Here is a 22055-nt window from a genome sequence, read left to right as displayed (position 1 = left end):
GTCTTAGTATTTTAATTCTAATTTTGTGTTCTAGTAATCATTTTAATTGTGTTTTCCAAGATTTTAATTCCAATTCTATGTTCTAAGACTTAAATTGTAATTCTGTGTTCAAAAACGAATTCTAATTCTGTGCTCCAAGATTTTAATTCTAATTCTGTGTCCTAAGAATAATTTTAATTCTAGGTTCTAAGATCTATTGTAATGCTAACTTCTAAGACTGTAAGCATAATTTTGCGTTTTTAGACTACATCTAATTCTGTGTTCTAAGGTTTTCATTCTAATTCTGTGTTCTAAGACCAGTTCTAATTTTGTCTTCTAAGATTGCAGTTCTAAATCTGTGTTTTAAAACTTTAATCCTAATTTTGTGTTCTATGATATTAGTTGTAATTCTGCATTCTAAGACTAATTCAAATTCTGTATTTTAAGACAAGTTCTAAATCTGTATTCCAAGACTTTAATTCTAATTTTGTGTTTATAGATTTTAATTCCAATTGTGTCTTCTAAGGCTTCAATTCTAAATCTGCTTTCTAGGATTTTAATTCCAATTGTGTGTTCTAAGATTTTATTTCTAATTCTGTTCCCTACATCTTTATTTCTAATTCTGTCTTTAAGAATAATTCTAATTCTGTGCTCTAAGACCAATTCAAATTCTAATTTCCACCATATTTTCAGCATAAATAAGCACCCCTGAACAGAATCAGTTTTGTCTAAGTGAAGCAGCTTCTATCATTTGACAGGTCTGTCATGCAGTTAGAAAATAATTCCATTATACCATCACTATGGCTTTATATTTTATATGCAATAGAAGTTTCCACTTTCCACATGATTAAACAAAAGAAAATACATTTTATGTTGGTATGCATATTCACAGTCAAAGTTCCACCAGTTCTAAGAGATGACATGCAGGTTTCAGTATCATTTGTGTCCTAATCATCACAGCACTCTCTTGTTTTGGTTAATTATTTGAATGAAAAGGTTGAAACAAAAATGAAACATTTGTAAAAGTTATTCTCAACTGAAGTAAACATTATTACTGAAATTCTTTATCACCCTCCACCCCAAAATATAGAATACACTGTGACACAAGTTCACAAATATCTCCAATGGTTAGAAAACATTCATAATATATTTTAAACCTTTCAGTCATACCTCCTGAAGGTATGTTTTGGAAGATTGAAAAAAATAATGAATTGTGTAGAAAGGAGAAAGTATATTTGAGCAATTAAGTATACATATTGCATAAGACAGAGTTTGATTTCATATCCTAACATTCATCTCTTCTAAAAAAGTTATTCTAATATTGCACCCAGTGTGCAGATGAAATCCTAGATGTATTCAATGAATAAGGAGAGGCATTCTCCATTAAAGTCCCACTTCCATGCTGCATCATGTCACAGACGTGTCCTAGATTCCTGAAAGTTATGTCAGCAGAGTGCAAGCTCTGGTAGGTCTTACAACCAAGTTGGAAAGGCTTCCAGTTCAGGCCCTGTGATATCATGTCATCACCAGGAGGCCCAGCCTAGTTAAGTTTTGGAAGGCTCATCATCAGAAAACCAGCCACCAGGTGATGAGCTTTTTGGCCACAGCAAGTCATGAAACCATCTACTAAACATGAAGTAGTTGAATGATATGGGTACCCACACTTACGAAATCACAGCTCTTTTGATGTACTGAAAAATATTATTCCATTCACAGACCTCTTGTTGATCTACCAGTCCTGTCAAAGGGCTGCCTTTATAGGGATGAGCAAAATTGAAAATACACACCATTTATCACCTAAATAGATTGTTTAAAAATTCATCCTCACAATCCCCCTGTGAGACAGGCACATTTTACAGTTGAGAAGACTGAGGCACAGCAAAGTTGCATGACTTGCTTAAAGTTTTACTCTGATTTAGTGGCAAAACAGTTATGTTCTTACCAACCATGTTCATATGGATCAACAGTATTGTTCATGATGCTGGCTTTGATTTTTAATGTGTATCTGAGTTACAAGTATCTAAACAAAGGATAAATTTTACAACTCTACAGAAGTCAATATGTATTTTTTTAAAGACAGAAAACCCTTAATTAAGTTAAATCTGTGATCCTATAATCTCAAGAAAAAAAAACCCGAAATCCTAAAATACGATTTATCTTTCATTAGTCATCTACTAGATTGGTTAAGAATTTGGAGAGTTTTCCTGAAAAAGAAAATACAACAAAGAAAGCCAGAAAACAAAAATGATGGGAAACTTCTACCACACTATTCAACTAACATTTATTAAGTGCCCAGATATATAGATTTATTAAACCTGAGTCAATGAAGCCAGAAATGGATTTGTTTTGATAGGAAATACATGCTACCTGCCCGCTTTTAAATAAGTAAATTCTATCTGCTACAATATTAATTTCTCTTGCATAGGATTGTCAGGAGCAGTAGTTAATTGTAACAGATATCACTGCATAAAAATTAAGATAACCTGAAACCAGATTCTAGGTAATAAGGCTTTAGAATAAAGTTATTTCAAAACGTTATTCATTATGATATATTCAAACGACACAATTCAATATGATTTTATCCAGCAGGTACAAAAAATAAATTACATTTCATTTAACATACATAACTTTTCAGCAACCTTTTCATTTCAGTAAATTTATCTTGATTTGTTGGGTTATTTAAAAGGAAGAGTAGTATTTGTTCATGTTTTTCCACCTATGGGTATAAAAGACAAAATTATATTACTCAAAATTTGTGAAGTTCTTTATCACTTTAATGAGATTTGACTTACTTGTTTTCTTACCTCTAAGCAACAACAATTAATCTGTCCTATCGGGAAATACCAGAAATACAGGAAACTATTAGCAAACCAATAAAATGTGCTATAATAACAAAAATCAAATACTCTGAACATAAATACATCTTCCACTTCAACTAGTTCTATATTTTTAAAAAAAGTTCTGAGAGGTATTCAACTGAATTTTACTAAGAAATGAATCTAAAAGTACAGTTTGTAGTTTTGGGAAAAATTACCTTTATTCAAAACACTTTGATTTTTAGTTGTGATGTGATTTGCCAGAACTTTCATAGCTAGCTCATTAGCTATGTTAATAGTACTATTTTCAGAATGTTTTTCAACAGACACTGCATGGACGATCTTTATGGTTCCTTTTACTAAAACCGTGACATTCTGATTCAGCACGAGTTTTTTTTTTTAATTGCTCTGTTACTAATGGAGACCATCCCCCATCCAATTCTATTATTCCTGGAAAAAATTAGTTATAATAGGTGACAAAAATGACAACATTTCTACATTGTCTTATTGTGCGAAGCATAACACTGATTACAAATGTGATGAAATCTCGGTAATTTTCTGAATCTACTGATGATCGCTAAAATAAATTGACATATTTTCCGCTGGGTTTATAAAACTGCCTCTATGTACTATTTTCCTATTTAAGAGAATATTAAAAATAAATCTGACTCTTCTCAAAAAATTTTGTGCTATGACCCAGTCTAATTTTATATACCTGGATTTATAATTGTGATATCAAAAAATAATGACCTTTACTTGTGAGCATTAAGTAAAAAAAAAAAAAAACAAAAAAAAAACAACTCATAGTCTCAGGAAGTGGTAGTAGGTCCTAGGGCTGAAAGAGGAACAAGATCAGAAGCAAGCAGGAGTGGTGAAGATCAAGACCACAGGAGCAGAGTGAAATCTGTTTCAACGTTTAGCCCAATCTGAAGCCTGACGGTGAAAAAGCGGGGCAAGAATCTTAGACCCAAGGGGAAATTTCAGCTCTGTCACTCGGAACCAGTAGCTTCCTAGCTAGCTGACAATTCAACATCAGTTTATTTACAGTAACTGAGACTCAAACTACGGTAAGGAACTTGCAAAATTTAGACCAACGGGTTATCAATTAAACATTTCTTTGGGTCATACCACTTTGGAAGTACTGAAAGCTTTCAGTTCCTCAGCATGAGCTGCTGGGGCATCAAGAATCACAAACATTCAGTACCCCAAGAAAGGAGCTATAGGACTAATCCTAAGCTTCCCTCTAGAAGTATGTGGAGCGTGACAGTAACATAAAGTGGGCTAGAAGAATGAGAAAACAAAAAAAAGAATCCCATCAAAAACAGCTATTATGATATTAGGGATATTCAAGACACAAACATCGAAGAATAGAATGATTTCAAACATCTACAAGCAACACCTAAACTCCGCCAAACAGCGTAGGCACAAATTCAGCTAGAATTTCCAGAGGAGACAAAACAAGAGTTGAAACGAAAGGAGAACACTATGGAAGGATATATGGTATGTAAAGGTAAATGAACGTTATTGGTGCTGTAAACAATAATCTAAGAAATGATTTCAGAGAAACTTGGGAAGACATATAATCTGATGCAGAGTAAACTGAAGAGTACCAATATAATTGGTACAATGATAATAATATGAAAAACATACAACTATGAAAGCCTCAGGAATTCTGATCAGTATAATGACCAATCACAATTCCAGAGGACAAATGATAAAGCATGCTTCCAACTTTCTGAAAGAGGATTAAAGAGTCAGCACAGAATAAGACTTTTTTTTTTTTTATATGATCACCACGGGTTTAGTTTTGCTTCAGCATACATAGTTGAAATAGGGATTTTTTTTGTTCTGTCTCAGTGCAATCTGAGAAGGTGGTTAGAGTAAGAACACACATTTTTGCTTCTGGAAAAAAAATGAAATACAATTTTTAAAAGTTATTGGATTTAAATAAAGACAATGTAGGGGTAGATTCTATTTTGAAGATTTTCAAAAGGGAAAGAGAAAGAATGGCAAAGGGAATATACTGGCAAATAAAGGAGGAAAAATGAAGGGGAAATTGATACTCTTCATAATTGGGATGCACAAGGAAAAAGAAATTGTGAATTGGAAAAATGAGGATTGAACAGACTCACAGACTTTGGTGTAGAAAAGACATTAACAGGGAAATATGTCAGGAATGGCATGGAAGTTATTGAGAGGGAGGCTGATACCAGGGATAGAAGAGTTACAGGCAAAACAAATGTCCTGATCCCAAAGGGAGAATAGAATTAAAAGGAGGAGGAAAAGCAAAGAACTGGAAACTAAGAGGATGATTATCAATTAAGGAATGATTGAATAAACTGTGGTATATGAATGTAATGGAGCATTATTGCCCTGTAAGAAACCTAGGAAACCTGGGCAGACTTGTTTGATCTGATGCTGAGTGAAGTGAGCAGAACGAGAACAATTCATAAAAGTACAAAACGATTTATTTTGAAAGTCTTAAAGAATATGATCAAAGCCATCCCCAACACCATGTGCCCAGAGGGCCCATGTGGAAGTACGTTATGCCACTGGTGACAGAGGTGATGGACCCTGCAGAAAAATCATATATTTTCAAACATAATCAGGATGTGGATTTGATTTGCTTGACTATAGTTATTTGTTGCAAGGCGCTTTTCTCCCTGTTTTTAATAGTGGAGGGGAAGGGTTAGCAAAAGTGAAGAGGGAAAAGAATAAGACCATTGAAACATTTTTAAATGCTAGGGAAAAGGGAAATGAAGTTCAGAGTATACAAACGGGAAAGTTTGAAAATAATGAATTGAATTCATTACATAAAATTTTTAATCATCAACATGAAGTAGAGATCCACAGTTTTTAAATGCAATCTTTTTTGTGCTTTATTGTAAATATGAAAATGCTAATTTTTCATGTGTTTAAGTTCAGTATAAGAAACGAAAGAAATGAGGAAAAGTAGTGAAATTCAAGTTAAGATAACTGCTCTAGATGGGTTGTGAAGGGGAGATACATAGTATTTAAGAAGAGTAAGTCAAATAAGAGTTTCTTATGGTTGGGGGAGACGCAGTCCTATTTGTCATTGGAGCAGGAGCCAGCAGACAAGGAGATATTGAAATTTATAGGGGAAGAAAAAGTTGACAGTCTTCCATAAGAGGTAGGAGTGGTAGGGATCAAAGACCGATTAAGTATCTGCTAGGTGTCAGACATTGTGCATGACAAGACAAAACGGAAATATCTATTTATCTATCCCTAACCTCTCAGTATCACATCTCTGGCTGCTCACTGGACATTTTGAAATGGATGTCCCTCAGATACCTTAATATCTTTCCCGGCAAACTGTCCCTTTTCCCCAACTTTGCTGCCACAGTCAAGGGTACAACAATTCTCTTAGTTACCCAGGCTTGCAATCTAGGGTCATCCTTTGCTGAAAATTCTTTCTCATCTTCCATATCCAATCAGTTGCCAAATATTTCTGTTTGAAACTTAGTGACATCAATATGACATGACAATCACCATAGTGCAAATCTGAATGTCCTCACACAGGACAATTTCAAGGGCCTTCTAGGTAGTCTCCTGGACTCAAATGGCTCCCTACTCTAGTCCATCTTTCATTCAGCTGTCAGATTGCTCGTCCTAAGACACACGTCTGACCATGTCATCTGACTATTCAATAAACTCCTGGTTCTCTATTATGCCTTCCAAAGTAAAATGTAAAATCCTCATCTTTCAAAGTCCTCCAAAATTTGGTTCCTTCCTACCTTTACAGCCTTTTTACACCTTACTCCCCACCATATATTTTGGGATCTAGTGATACTAGCCTTAATATTCCTTAAGGTTCTTCACACAAGGCATTTCATTTCTCAGCTTTACATATTCAATAGTGTTTCCCAGGCCTGGAACGCTCTCTCCTTGTGTCCACCTCCTGGCTTCCTTCAAGTCTCAGTTACACTTCCATCTTTGCAAGAAGCCTTTCCTGACAACCGCTTGATGTTAGTGCCTTACCTCTGGAATTATGTTCAATTTATCCTGTGCATATATCTTTTTTGTACAAGTTGTGTACATGTTTTCTCCTCTATTAGACTCCTTGAAATAAGAAATTATTTTGGCTTTCTTTTGCCTTTCTTGATAGCCCCAGAACTTAGCACAGCACTTGGCACAGAGTAGCTACAGAAAATACTTGCATGTTTGACTTGATATAATCTGTCTTCAAGAAGTTTATATTCTATCAGAGGAGACAACATGTAATCATAAGCATATACAAAATATATATAAGGTGATAGGGGGACGAGGAACAGAAAGGGCTTTGAGCTAAGTTTTGAAGGAAACCAGAATTTTGGTCTTCAGAGGATATATGAATACAATAGAAAATAGCCACCATCTAGAATAGTGAAAAGCTTCAGCCAACATTATACCCAGAGGCAAATGGCAGAACAGAAAGTAATTACATACTTTTAAATTCAAACTAGAGAAAAGATTGGGAAAATTTAAAACACAGGCATACCTAATATAGCCAACTCAATCCATAAAAATCAGGACATTACAAAAATTATGTGAGTATTTTATAGAATAATCTATAGATTACAATACAATATCTATAAATATCAAATTCCGAGGTATATTTAAAATACGATTAGATCTTCTAAAAATTTCATCAATAGAAACTTTTCAGTATCAGATCTACTGCACAAAATAACATGAGACAAGAAACAGCATGGCTTAGTAAAATGCTGGACCTGGAGTTGGGAGGAATTTTGGGAGGAATTGTTTTAAAATTCTGAGTGATACGTGCTATGATGACCATAAACAAATCATTTAGCCTTTTGGAATCTCTATCTCCTTAACCAGCAAGGGGAGATAATATCTGATTTGTCATCTCCAAGTCATTGTAACTGAGTGGCTACAGAAGTAGCCTTGAAGTCAGGAAGACCTGGGTTCTGATTCTAATACTGACACTAACTGCGTGACCAAAGGAAAGTCATTCAAGCTCTCTGTGTTGAACTCTATAGGACTCTTCAGTTGCAGACAAGATACCAACCTTCATAAATAGAGGAAATTGCCTTACCAGGGAGTTCCCTGTAACAATGAAATCTCAAGTTTAGTCCCTGTCCCTAACCTACCTGCTTCACAGTGTTGTTGTTGTTATGTGTGTGTATTTTCAAGTGCTGTATAAAAAAAAAATGTGAGCTATTATCATACCTGTAAGGGAAGTTCCATTAGAAATGTATATAATATTCTTGTTGTTGTTCAGTTGTGTCCAAATCTTGGTGGCCCTATTGAGGATTTTCTTGGGCAAAGATACTGGGGTGGTTTGCCATTCCTTCTCCAGCTCATTTTACAGATGAGGAAATTGAGGCAAACAAGGCTAAGTAACTTGCCTATAGTCATACAATTAGCAAGTGTCTGAGACCAGATTTGAACCGAAGTCTTCTTGATGTCAAATCCAACCCTCTATCCACTGAGTCACCCAGCTCCCCTGTATATAATATTAGTTTTCAATGAAGCGGTTTCTTACATTATTTCAACAGTTAATAGGTACTGACAAAATCACTGAGGCTTGGACCTAATGCATGATTCATTTTCTGAAAAATTTTATGCAAGATTCTAAACTGAAGAAAGAACAGATATTTATGTACAATATATACTCAACAGATGTTCACTGAATTAAATTGCTGTTGGAAAATTATGGTGAGTTGGAAGAGGAAATCGTAAAATCTGCATTTATAACAAAATGTTTTATTACAACAAATTAACATTAAAATGAAATCTTACCTTGAAGAACATCAGTATGAAATGGTAAGTCAGTTTGACTAACAGATTTATCATGGTGTTTATTTTTACATGGTGATTCATCTTTTAAAACCAAATGTTCATCAGTAAGTATATCACTTATAATTGTTGGATAATCAGTAGAAAGTTCAGTGAGTTCAACTCCAGCACCACCGTCTCTGAGATCCACTACTTTAGCCTGAAGTTTGATCCCTGTAAAACATATCTGAAATCTTACTATGGCTTCTTGTCTCCAATACCTGCTTCTAGGTTTTATATCTGGAGAACAACAATTTCTTTAATAGAATTTCCAGGAGGAAATGTCTCTAATCATCTATTAGTATATCATACGTCCTGCTTAAGGTCTTTGGTACTTTAACACATTTTTAAAACTAAAAAATGGAGTTGTGCTTTAGGATCTTCCTACTTTAGAAATTCCTTTCAGAAGTTAAAAACATTGCTTCAAGAAGTACCACAATGTTACTAAGTCATGGTGGCAAAGATTTAAAAAAGTTTTAAAATTATTATAGCTACAGTAGTCAAAGGGCACTTTTTCATTTTTTATGGTTAAATTTGATATTATTTAATCTTCTTCCCAAATAATTTTAAATTATTCAGCTTATTCAAAATTACTTTTTTTTTAAAGTTGAAAGAAATATTTAGGACTACAAATTGCAAAAGAATCAGATCACTACAGTAGAAACCTACTAGATAGATACATAATATCTACATATGAAAAGTTAACATTCACTCCACTAACAGGACTGTCAGTTACAATGATCTTCCTTATATAGTTTCAAATTATATTACACTTCATTTGCTCAAGGTATACTTTTAATTTTAAATACCAAATTCTTGGCTCTTAATGACACATGCTAAGAAAGGGCACATTTTCCTGACGTCCTGGTGACACTGTTTCCATCTTTAGTTAAGAACACCTTATTTGAAAATGATCTTTTAAAATCTTTTTTCCCTACCACAAAATTTAGCTGCCAAAAATGAGGCAACAATCACCTTCTCTTCTAATGGCTATGGCTAGGTATATAGACAAATTATCAGCAAAGATAAAGTAAGAAGGTGAGTCATCATTATAAAAAGATTGAGACCTGGAAAGAAACTTTTTTGACTTGTGGCAAGAAGAACATGGCAATAGGGTAGATACTAGGCAAGTGCTTATATCATCCCTGTATATGCTAGAGAATGAAGACAGTCCAGTCCAGTATGGCCAGGTAGTGTCCTATCCCTGCATTTCAATACAACCGGCAGGAGGAGAGATCTGACAGTTATGCTTGGAAATCCAAAGGGGCTCTTTGTACGCTAGAACACAGTGGTCACTTAACATATTAAGCATTTTACTGGGTTAGGATATTCCTCATTTCATTACATGCACTCCCTCTAATGATTCCTCTCCTATGAACTTATAGTTCTCTAGAGTGCAAGATACTGTGAATGGCATAACTGTTTTAATAACACATTTGTAAACGGACCTGGAGGTAGTGGCACAAGAGATGCTCACCTATTCTTATTGGCTAAAACACTGAATGCAGAAACGTATGCGGTGGAGGGATCTGAATTTTCTTCTTTCCACCTCCCTGATCACTTGTGCTGCCTTAATTTTTCTGAATTGTTTCCCACTAATTCCTTTACTTACATATGAGAAACCAGGGAGCAAGGGTAATAGAAATTTTAGGTGTAGGCTACTTGGAAACCCTTTGATTAAGGTTTAATAATGTCAAAAATAAGTGTTAACAGAAATACTTTTTAGTAGTATCAACAATAAGTAAGCCAATTACCTTAGAATCAATGTTCAGAAATTAACCTGACATTTTATGTAGATTATCATCTGATGAATGGGGCTCTGAACACCATTTCATGTTGCCTTTTGATTTGGATGCTTGTACAGTTTAATTTGCAAACAGAATTTCCAGAACAAATTGTTTTAAATCAAATCATGTCTTGTAAACTGTTTATAGCAAACCCACAGATAAAATGAACTATTCATCGTGGAAGGCCTTAAATTATATTGTTACAATAGAAAACACAGGAGGTAGAAGATAATTGAAAAGATTAATGCAACATTAGATTTAAATCTATAGCACCTGTAGCTACTTAAAACATGGCTTTAAAAACTAAACCCAACATTTTTCAATAAACAGAAAGCAGATAAAATAAATTTGCCATGAAAGTCCTTCTGTCACACGTGAAACAGGGAGGTAGGAAGATGTAAGAATCAAAAAGACACGAGACATGACATTTTATCTATAACTCCTGTTTGCTTTACTGAGCTTGTAGTTTCACAATTCAGTTGTCTTCTTCCTCTTCACCTTCAGATTCTTGAGCCAGTCTACAAATTTTTTCATTTGCTCAAGCAAGATACCTTTCCCCTTTGGAAGATGTGCATCCTTATATCACTTCAAAATGGGCTCTTCACTCAGGACTTCAGCTTTATATAAAAGCACCACGATATTCTGGAAGGCTTTCATGAAGTGAATGTTGCCAGAACAGTACTCCTGAATCTTCAGTAGAGGAATCAGCTCAGACCGACCTTGAGTAGCAAAGGCAGCAAGTAGAGGGCTATATTGCTTCAAATGTTTGCTGACTCTACTACAGCTCGTCCTTTTTGTTCCATTTCACAGTGCTCATTACACTTGACCAGACTGTGCCTATAACGATCTCTTCTGAGATGTTGTTTTTCTTCATCTCCTCCTTGACATACAAAATTATATCCTTAAATGGAACACCACGTGACATCTGTTCTGGAAGTTCTTCCTGTAGCTCTTTAAGAGTTCCTATGATTTGTTGGTTCCGAACATACTCAGAAAGTTCTTTTAGATGGACTTTGGTAAAATATTTTGTGAAGCGCTCAACACCTTGTTGCTTACCAGGAAAAAGTTCCACCAGTCTGTTGTCCACGCTGACTTTTCCAAGACTAGCAGCTACTGCATTGACATCTTTTTCATTTATCCATAATTTAACCAGCTTTACAGAAAAGGCCGCTGAAACGCCTCCTTGAACCAAATTCTCATTATAAGGGCTGTTAAGTATGGATGGATTAAGGGTCCCATTGATCAGAAGAACCCCAGTCAACATGACCAGTTTGTTCCTCTCAGACTCTAACAACCTTTCAGGAATAGCAGCAGCGTTTTAATTTCATCCTCAAATCCCATGTGAAGATATTGTATCGTCTGATTAACTTGCTGAATACCTGAGCAAAAGCTTGCATGGTCTCTAGTTCTTCTTGTACTGCAAACACACAGATATCTCTGTGCATCTGCTAGTGTACCACCTGGGTCCAGCATGTCATCAGCCACTAGAATGTCAAAGAGTGTTTGTGCATATCAGGAATAATCAAGTTTTTCCCTAGAAGCATCAAGAATTTTTGCTACTGCTTCCAAATCAGTGCCAGTTTCAGTTAAACCTTGAATAATAAAGTCCTGAAACTGAGTTGGGTTAAACCTGTCTTTTTCATCTCTTTTTCTAGTTTTAAAACTCTGGCCTGATAGCGTTGGCCTTTGCTGCTTTTGATTATTCATAAAAGACACCAGAAACGAAGGAGGGGAGAAAACCCAAAATTTCTTTAGGAGCTGGTGTGACTATTTGAGTCCTTGTAAAACATTTATTTCCCAAGATTTCATGACGGGAAGTAGTATTTTCCATTGTAATGGAAGCATCTGAACAACAACAAAATTAAATGTGATGCCCTTATATTTAATACTGTTTAATAGTCATAGCTTTCTAACTATTTTTATTATTAAAATAATTTTATATTCCCCAACATACCTACTACCCAGCACCAGATTCCTTGAAATAGAAGTTTTAATAATTTGGATGACAGCTTTCTAAGTTTATCTGTAGTAACTTTTTGAATGTTTCCATAATCCACAAAGTGCACTTTAACAGTTGCATTTGATAGTATTTCCTTTACTAAAGCACGATACCAATTACCACCATCTAGATTTAGCATAAAAAATGTAAGTACGTCTGTGGCAAAATGTTTTTTTTCAACGTGTTACAAATATGTAACTTAGTCTTCTGTGTTTATTGTACACTTATTTGGTTTTTCTCATTGCTGCTGGATGAAAGTAATTTGTTATTTTTCATTCATTTTTCAATCATTTCTGACACTTCATGACTCCATTTGGGGTTTTTCTGGCAAAGATACTGGAATGATTTGCCATTTCTCTCTCCAGCTCATTTTACAGATGAGGATACTGAGAAAAACAGGGTCACATAGCTGCTAAAGTGTCTGAGGCCAGATTTGAATTCAGGAAGATGAGTCTTCCTGACTTCAAGCCCGGAATGCTATGAATGCCACCTGGCTGCCCTTTGGACAGTCATTAACTCTTAGGGGACTATCAGCTTTTTTGGGAAGGCAGATAAACGTAAGATAAATGTTATATACACAATTCACCTACTAAATGAATGTTAAACTGTAGCTAAGATTTTTAAGTTTGATAAAAATTATAAATAAGATAATCTATTCACAATAATTTACTTTTATTATCATTGATCTCAGGTACTGTTTTATGTGACACAAACAAAATGATGGTATCAAATAATAGTAAGCAAACTCATTCCTAAATTCAAATATCCTTTGGAGTATTATCTTTCCCCCACTGCAGATTCTTTTTCTTTTTGTCTTTTTTTTTTTTTTTGCTTCTTTGTTTAGTCACTTTTTTATTATTTTACTTTCCTGAAGATTTGCAAAACAGCATTTATAAAAGATGACTACAGGTAATTAAACTACAAGGAACTGAATTTGGCTAGTCTTTCAACTGAAACTTACCCCTAAGTAAGGGATTAAGACAAAGGTTCTTAACCTGGTACGGATGAAGTTATTATTTTAATAACTATTTAAATATAATTGCTTTCCTTTGTCATCTTACATATATCATTTTATGTATTTAAAATCATTATTCTGTGGAATCCATATAGTTCACCAGATGGACAAAAGCTCCACAAAAAGGTAAAGAACAACATAGTTTAGCAGAAGTTCACAGGTATTAACAGAGGTTCTAGAAAGAAAAAAAAATACTTAATTAATACTCAACAAATTTACCTAAGAAAAGGAAATGTTATCTGAATATTCTTAGAAGAAATGAAGAGAAAAGCCGTGTCAAATGGAAACTCAATTTGTGAAATAAAAAGTAAGGATTCTTTTAGTAAAAGGCAAAAAATGTACAAAGAGCAGAGGTTCTAATGAAGTCAAGAACACATCATGGGTATCTCACCTGTAAAATAAGAGCAACAAGGCTCTCCAATTTCAGGGTTAAAAACCAATGGGCATTTTGTGTTGGTAGTATTCTGCTAGAGATATATTCACTTCATTTAACCCACTTAAAGCTGAGAACATAAGAAGAAAAAATACTGAATAATACTTTACTTCACTTATGAGTGAAGCTAAAATAGATTTTAATTAAGAAAAACGCATATTAAAAGAAAAAAGTAAAAGAAAATCATAGTACTATTAGAGATTCCAAGTTCATCTCACTATTAAAGTAATTGTTTTTAATAATAATAGTCATAATAATAACAATAATACACCTTACTGTAAAATAAGCAAACACGGAGATTGAGAAAACTCCATTCTGCTTTTAAAGTTTTCCAGAGAAGCATTTCCATAATCTGCCTGAATAATCTATTCTCAGTGAAATTCTAAAGGTCAAAAAACATTGTTATTCAGACAATTTTAAATAGAGTTCCTTAATTAATAACTAGTGCCTGAATTTTTTTTTATCTGTCATGTAAGGATATTGACGTACATGCCCATAAAAACTCTTCTAATTCCAAATTGTTTTGTTCTATGTCACATTCTCGGTAAAATTTTCCACTGCATCAAAATGCCATTTATTGTAAACAAGACAAAATTCTAACTCATTAGCATGGGATTTAAGTCTTTCCCTTGAAAGTTCTTAAGCCAAGGGAATAACAGGTACACTCAATTTAGTATGAATATCTATCTTACACTACAGGAACGTAGGGGAGAAGTAGGGTGGAGGGATGATAGAGGGGAGGGCAAGTGAGAGAAGGGAGTAATTAGAAGCAAACACTTCTGGGGAGGGACAAGGTCAAAGGAGAGAATAAGGTACATAGCGCCAGGATAAGATGAAAGGAAATATAGTTAGTCTTTCACAACATGATTATAGTGGAAGTCTTTTTGCAACACTGTACATATACATCCTATATTGAATTGCTTTCCTTCTCAGTGGGGATAGGTGGAAAGGGAGGAAGGGAGGAAGGGAGAGAAGTTGGTACTCAAAGTATTAGGAACCAATGTGAAGAATTGTTTTTGCATGCAACTGGGAAATAAGATATACAGGTAATGGGGTATAGAAATCTATCTTGCCCTACAAGAAAAGAGAGAAGATGGGGATAAGGGAAAAGAGATGTGTGATAGAAGGGAGGGTAGATTGGGGGAAGGGGTAATCAGAAGGCACGGTGTTTTGGGTTGGGGGAAGGGGAGAGATGGGGCAAAAATTTGGAACTCAAAATCTTGTGGAAATGAATGTTGAACACCAAAAAAAATAAATAAATATTTTAAAAAAGAAAGCCCTTAAGCCAATTAATCTGTCTTTCTAGACTTATCACTGAATAGTCAACAACTCAACTCCCTTATCCATCCAAACTGGTCTCATTTAAATATATCAAAGAATGTGTGATTTTATCAACATGGATATTTCTCCCAGTGATGCAGTCTACAATTCATCCGTGCCTGCTGAACCTATATTACATTTGTCCATGTCCACCTATGAATTCACCACAGGAATATTATTTTTGTTTTAAAATTAGTTAATTAATTATAAGTTTTCAACATTCTCTTCAACAAGATTTAGAGTTCCAAAATTTCCCCCATCTCTCCCCTCCCCCTACCTAAAGACAGCGTGCATTCTGATTACCCCTTCTCCCAATCTGCCCTCCCTTCTCTTATCCCCTTCCCCTTCTATTTAAATATAGAGCAAGATAGCTTTCTATACCCCATTGCCTATATATCTTATTTCTCAGTTGCATGCAAAAACAATTCTTCACATGTAGGGTAAGATAGATTTGCATATCCAATTGAGGGTGTATGTTATACCTTCCCTCATTCAAATCTGATCGAGTAAGTTTCATTCATTCCCTCTCACCTCCCCCCTCTTCACCTCCACTGTAAAAGCTTTTTCTTGCCTCTTTTATGCTAGGTAACTTACTCCATTCTACATCTCCTGTTCTCTTTCTCCCAAGATATTCCACTCTAAACCCTTAATTTTATGTTTTAGAAATTATCAGTTCATATTCAACTCACCCTGCGCTCTCTATCTATATATACATATATGTATGTATATATGTATGTGTGTAAATATCTATGTATATATGTATATGTGTGTATATGTATGTAGATATATTTTTCCCTCCAACGACCCTAATACTGAGAAAGGTCTCATGAGTCACAAATGCCACCTTTCCATGTAGGAATGTAAACAGTTCAACTTTAAGAAGTCTCTTAAGACTTCTTTTTCCTGGTTTTTTCTATTTTCTATTCAGTTCCGTTTTGTTTTGTTTTGTTTTTTTAAGAATGCCTGAAAGTCCTCTGTTTCACTGAACGATCATTTTTCCCCCTGAGGCATTATACTCAGTTTTGCTGGTTTTAATCCTAGAGCCTTTGACTTCTGGAATACCATATTCCAGGCCCTCCATTCCCTTAATGTGGAAGCTACTAAATACCGTGTTGTCCTGATTGTGTTCCCACAATATATGAAGTGTTTCTTTCTAACTGCTTGCAATATTTTCCTCTTGACCTGGGAACTCTGGAATTTGGCTACAATATTCCTAGGAGTTTTCCTTTCAGAATCTCAGGAGGTGATCGGCACAATCTTTCAATTTCTGTTTTACCCTTTGGTTCTAGAATATCAGGGCAGTTTTCCTTGATAATTTCTTGAAAGATGATGTCTAGGCTTTTTTTGATCATGGCTTTCAGGTAGTCCAATAATTTCGGAATTCTCTCTCCTGCATTTATTTTCCAGTTCAGTTGTTTTTCTAATGAGACATTTCACATTCTCTTCTATTTTTTTTCCATTCTTTTGGTTTTGTTTTATAAATTCTTGATTCTCATAGAGTCACTCGATTCCAGTTTTTAAGGATTTTCTTCAATGAATTTTTGGACCTCCTTTTCCATTTGGATTAGTCTATTTTTAAGGTGTTTTTTTCTTCAGTATTTTTGGGAGGTCTCCTTTAATATGCTGTTGACTCATTTTTCATGATTTCCTTGCATCACTCTCATTTCTCTATCCAATTTTTCCTTTACTTCTCTTACTCAATTTTCAATATCCTTTTTGAGTTCGTCCATGGACTAAGACCAATTCATTCTTTTCTTGAATGCTTTCAGTGTAGGAGCTTTGAATTTGTTGTCTTTTTCTGGTTGTGTTTTTTTATCTTCCTTGTCACCCAAGTAAAATTCTATAGTATTATTTTTTTCCTGCTGTTTGCTCATTTTCTCGGTTAATGGCTTGACATTTCAGCTGTTTATGAAGGTAGGATTCTGCTTCCAGAAATGAGAGTGTAATGTCCTAAGCTTCAGGAGTTCTGTGCAGTCGTTTTCAGAGACATTTCTAGGGGCCTGTAAATTTTTAGTTCTTCCAAGACTGTATGATCAAAGGAGAGGTTTTTACCCTCCTGGTCTATGCCCTGGTCTTTGAGTGACCACAAGGACTCTTTTCTCCCTTGGAACTGTGAGGAACATTGCCTCCCACCGCCACCCACAATCTCTGCCATGCCAGAGCTCCTCCTTGCCCCAGGACAGCCACCTAGGACTGTAACCAAGATTCAAGCAAGGGCAAAGCAAGAGAATCAGTGTGAAAAAAGAGATCCCTGCAGTTACTTGATCCCCCACCCTCTATGGGCCAAGAGCTCTGGAAGCAGCCAGAGCCACCACTGCTGCTGCCACCACCCTGGGGTTAGGGCCAGACCATGGTCCTCTCACTCAGGTCTGACAGACCTTTCTTATTGACCCTTCTAAGTTGTTTTCGGCATTTGTGGGTTGAAAAGTCTGGTAATCACCACAGCTGCCAATGATTCAGTCCTCCAAGGCCATCTCTAGGTTTGCTAGGGCCAGGGCAGCCCACACTGGACTGTGCTCATCTCTCAAACTGATGCATCAGGCCTTTCCTGTTGGATTTCCAGGCTATCTTGGCTAGGAATTTGCGTGACTCTGTCTGTTGCTCTAGAATTTGTTTAGTCACTATTTACAGGTATTTGGTTGGGTTTTAAGAACTCAAGGAAGTCCCTGCTTTCACTCTGCCATCTTGGCTCTACCCTTCTCCCCCAGGAAACTTACTCAAAATGTTGTGGATATTCACAATGTTCTCTTGACGATGGTAGAGCAGCAATGGAGGAGGAAAGCTACCCACTGAGTGTAATTTGGTCTTGCCACATGTTATTGTTGTTCAGTTGTGTCTGATGCTTCATGACCCCATTTGGGGTTTTCCTGGCAAAGATACTAGAGTGGTTTGCAATTTCCTCCTCTAGCTACATTTTACAGATGAGGAACTGAGGCAAAAAGGGTTAAATGACTTGCACAGGGTCACAGAGCTATTAAATGTCTGAGACTACATTTGAACTCAAGAAAATGACTCTTTCTGACTTCAGGCCCACATTCTATTAATTGTGTCACCCAGCTGATCATGCAGTTAAAAATATGTTGCTCTTTCTTCACCCGTTAATTTTGTATAAGAAATTTCTCCCACCTGGCAAGAATTTTCCTTTTTACTCTCCTTGTATGGGAATCTAGTCCTGTCCAAGTATCTTCAGTCACACTAGAATCATTCATTAGTTCCAGAAGTGGGATTACAATTGCTAGCATCAAAGGGATGGGGGCTGAAAGAAGGAAAGGCAGAATGGGGGAGGTGGGAGTCAAAAATTAAAACTCTATTGTGGAGGAAAAGGGAGAAGGGAGAACTAAAAGCACAAAAGGTGGGAAAGAGGATGGAGGGAAAGATACAGATAGTAATCGTAACTGTGAATGTGAAAAGGATCAACTCTCCCATAAAATGGAGACAGATAGCAGAATGGACTGAAAACCATAATCCAACAATATGTTGTTTACAAGAAACACATTTGAAATGTGTTTACACGCAGATACACTCAGGGTAAATAAAAGGTTGGAGCAGAATATATTGTGCTTCGGCTGATGTAAGAAAAGCAGGAGTAGCGATCCTAATCTTAGACAAAGCAAAGACAGAAATAGATCTAATCAAAAGAGATAAGGAAGGAAAGCATATCCCCCTAAAAGGCACTATAGACAAAGAAGCAATATCATCACCAAACATATTTGCTCCAAGTGATATAGCATCCAAATTCTTAGAGGAGAAGTTTAGGGAGTAACAGCAAGAAATAGAGAGCAAAACTATACTAGTGGGAGACCTCCAGCTCCCCCTCTCTGAACTTCATGAATCTGACCTTGAAGTAAATAAGAAAGAAGTTAAGGAGGTGAATAAAACACTGAATAAGGTAGATATGATAGAGGTCTGGAGAAAATTGAATGGGGCTAGAAAGAAATATATCTTTTCCTCAGTGGTACGTGGGACATATACAAACATTGACCATGTTCTATGACTCGAAAACCTCACAATCCAGTGCAGTAAGTCAGAGATTGTTCATGCATCCTTCTTGGATCCTAATGCAATAAAAATTATACGTAATAAAAGGCCATGGAATGATAAACAAAAAATTCATTGGAAACTAAATAATCTAATCCTAAAGAATGAGTGAGTTAAACAACAAATCATAGAAACAATCAACAGCTTCATTCAAGATAATGACAATAATGAGACAACCCATCAAATCTTATGAGACACTGCAAAAGCAGTTCTTAGGGGAAGCTTTATATCTTTGAATGCCTACTTGAATAAAATAGAGGAAGAAGAGATCAATGAAATGGGCATACAGCTCAAAAAGCTTTAAAAAGAACAATTTGAAAATCCCCAAGTAAATACCAAATTAGAAATACTGAAAACCAAAGGAGAGATTAATAAAATTGAAATTAAGAAAACTATTGAATTAATAAATAAAACCAATATTTGGTTTTATGAAAAAACTAATAAAATTGATAAAGCTTTGGTAAATTTGATTAAAAAAAAGAAAGAAGAAAATTAAATTACTGATATTAAAAATGAAAGGGGTGAACTCACCTCCAATGAGGAGGAAATTAAAACATTAATTAGAAACTACTTTGCCCAGCTTTATGCCCACAAATTCGATAATCTAAACGAGATGGATGAATATTTTAGAAAATACAAATTGCCCACATTAACAGAAGAGGAAGTTGAATACTTAAACAACTCCATCTCAGAAAAAGAAATTGAACAAGCCATCAATGAACTCCCTAGGAAAAAATCTCCAGGGCCAGATGCATTCACAAGTGAATTCTATCAAACATTTAAAGAACAGTTAATTCCAATACTACATACACTATTTTTGAAAATTGGGGAAGAAGGAGTCCTCCCAAATTCTTTCTATGATACAAATATGGTTTTGATACCCAAACCAGGAAAAGACAAAACAGAGAAAGAAATTATAGACCAATTTCCCTAATGAATATAGATGCAAGAATTTTAAATAAGATTTTAGCAAAAGGAATACAGCATCTTATCACGAGATTAATACATTATGATCAGGTAGGATTCATACCAGGAATGCAGGGCTGGCTCAATATTAGGAAAACTATTAGCATTATCGATCACATCAACAACAAAGCTAACAAAAACCACTTGATTATGTCAATAGATGCAGAAAAAGCTTTTGACAAAATACAACACCCATTCCTATTAAAAACACTGGAGAACATAGGAATAAAGGGAACTTTACATAAAATAATAAGCAGTATCTATCTAAAACCTTCAGCAAGCATTATATGCATTGGGGATAAGCTAGATGCATTCTCAGTAAGATCAGGGGTGAAAGAAGGATGTCCATTATCACCACTATTATTCAATATGGTACTAGAAATGTTAGCTGTAGCAATTAGACAAGATAAAGACATTGAAGGAATAAGAATAGCCAAAGAAGAAACTAAGTTATCACTACTTGCAGATGATATGATGATTTACTTAGAGAATCCCAGAGATTCAAGTAATAAACTACCTGAAACAGTAAACAACTTTGGCAAAGTTTCAGGTTACAAAATAAACCCACACAGATCTTCTGCATTCCTATATATTAGCAACCAAGTCCAACAGCAAGAGACAGAAAGAGAAATCTCATTTAAAGCTAGGGTAGACACTATAAAATACTTAAGAGTTTACCTGCCAAAAGAAACCCAGGGATTATATGAACACAATTACAAGACACTTTTTGCACAAATAAAGTCAGATTTAAGTAAGTGGAAAAACATCAGTTGCTCATGGGTAGGCTGTGCTAATGTAATAAAAATGACAATTCTACCTAAATTAATTTACTTATTTAGTGCCATACCAATTAAACTATCAGATAATTATTTTCTAAAGCTGGATAAAATAATATCAAAATTCATTTGGAAGAACAAGAAGTCCAGAATATCAAAGGGACTAATGAAAAGAAATGCTTGGGAAGGTGGCCTAGCGCTACCAGACCTCAAATTGTACTATAAAGCGGCAATTATCAAAACCACTTGGTACTGGCTAAGAAATAGAGAGGTAGACAAGTGGAATAGACTTGGCACTCAAGACACAGGAGGCAAGGAATATAGCAAGCTCTTGTTTGATAAACCCAAGGACCCCAGCTTCTGGGATAAGAACTCACTGTTCGACAAAAATTGCTGGGAAAACTGGATAACAGTGTGGCAGAAATTAGACATAGACCCATGCCTGACACCGTACAGAAGAATAACGTCCAAATGGGTACATGATTTAGGTATAAAGATTGATACCATGAATAAACTGGAGAAGCAAAGAATAGTGTATTTATCAGATTTATGGAGACGGGAAGAATTTTTTACTAAAGAAGAGATAGAAACATTATGAAGCGCAAGATGGATGATTTTGATTACATTAAACTGAGAAGTTTTTGCACAACCAAACCCAATGCAACCAAAATTCGGAGGGAAGTAGTAAATTGGGAAAGAATTTTTACGGCTAAGCTTGGGAACAAAGGCCTCATTTCTAGAATATGTAGAGAACTGACTCAAATGTATAATCATACAAGTCATTTCCCAATTGATAAATGGTCAAAGGATATTAACAGGCAATTTTCGGAAGAAGAAATTAAAGATATCTATAACCATATGAAAAAATGCTCTAAATCGATTTTGATTAGAGAGATGCAAATCAAAACAACTCTGAGGTACCACATCACACCTATAAGATTGGCAAACATGACAGAACAAGAAAATGATAAATGCTGGAGAGGATGTGGGAGAGTTGGAACACTAATTCATTGTTGGTGGAGCTGTGAGCTCATCCAACCATTCTGGAGAGCAATTTGGAACTATGCCCAAAGGGCTACAAAAATGTGCATACCCTTTGACCCAGCAATATCGCTACTAGGACT

General features: G+C 35.3%; 1 protein-coding gene and 1 pseudogene across 2 annotated transcripts in view; both read right to left on the bottom strand.

Annotated features, from left to right (window-relative positions):
- LOC140515413 (uncharacterized) overlaps positions 1-22055 on the bottom strand; it is a 145596-nt gene that overhangs the window by 39433 nt on the left and 84108 nt on the right. The window lies entirely within an intron of this gene.
- LOC140515412 (eIF5-mimic protein 2 pseudogene) lies at positions 1864-19524 on the bottom strand (annotated as a pseudogene).

The sequence above is a fragment of the Notamacropus eugenii genome, chromosome X (genome assembly GCF_028372415.1).
Source record: "Notamacropus eugenii isolate mMacEug1 chromosome X, mMacEug1.pri_v2, whole genome shotgun sequence".
Lineage (NCBI taxonomy): Eukaryota > Metazoa > Chordata > Mammalia > Diprotodontia > Macropodidae > Notamacropus > Notamacropus eugenii.
The sequence above is the reverse complement of the archived record's forward strand: the minus strand, read 5'-3'. Positions and strand labels throughout refer to the sequence as shown.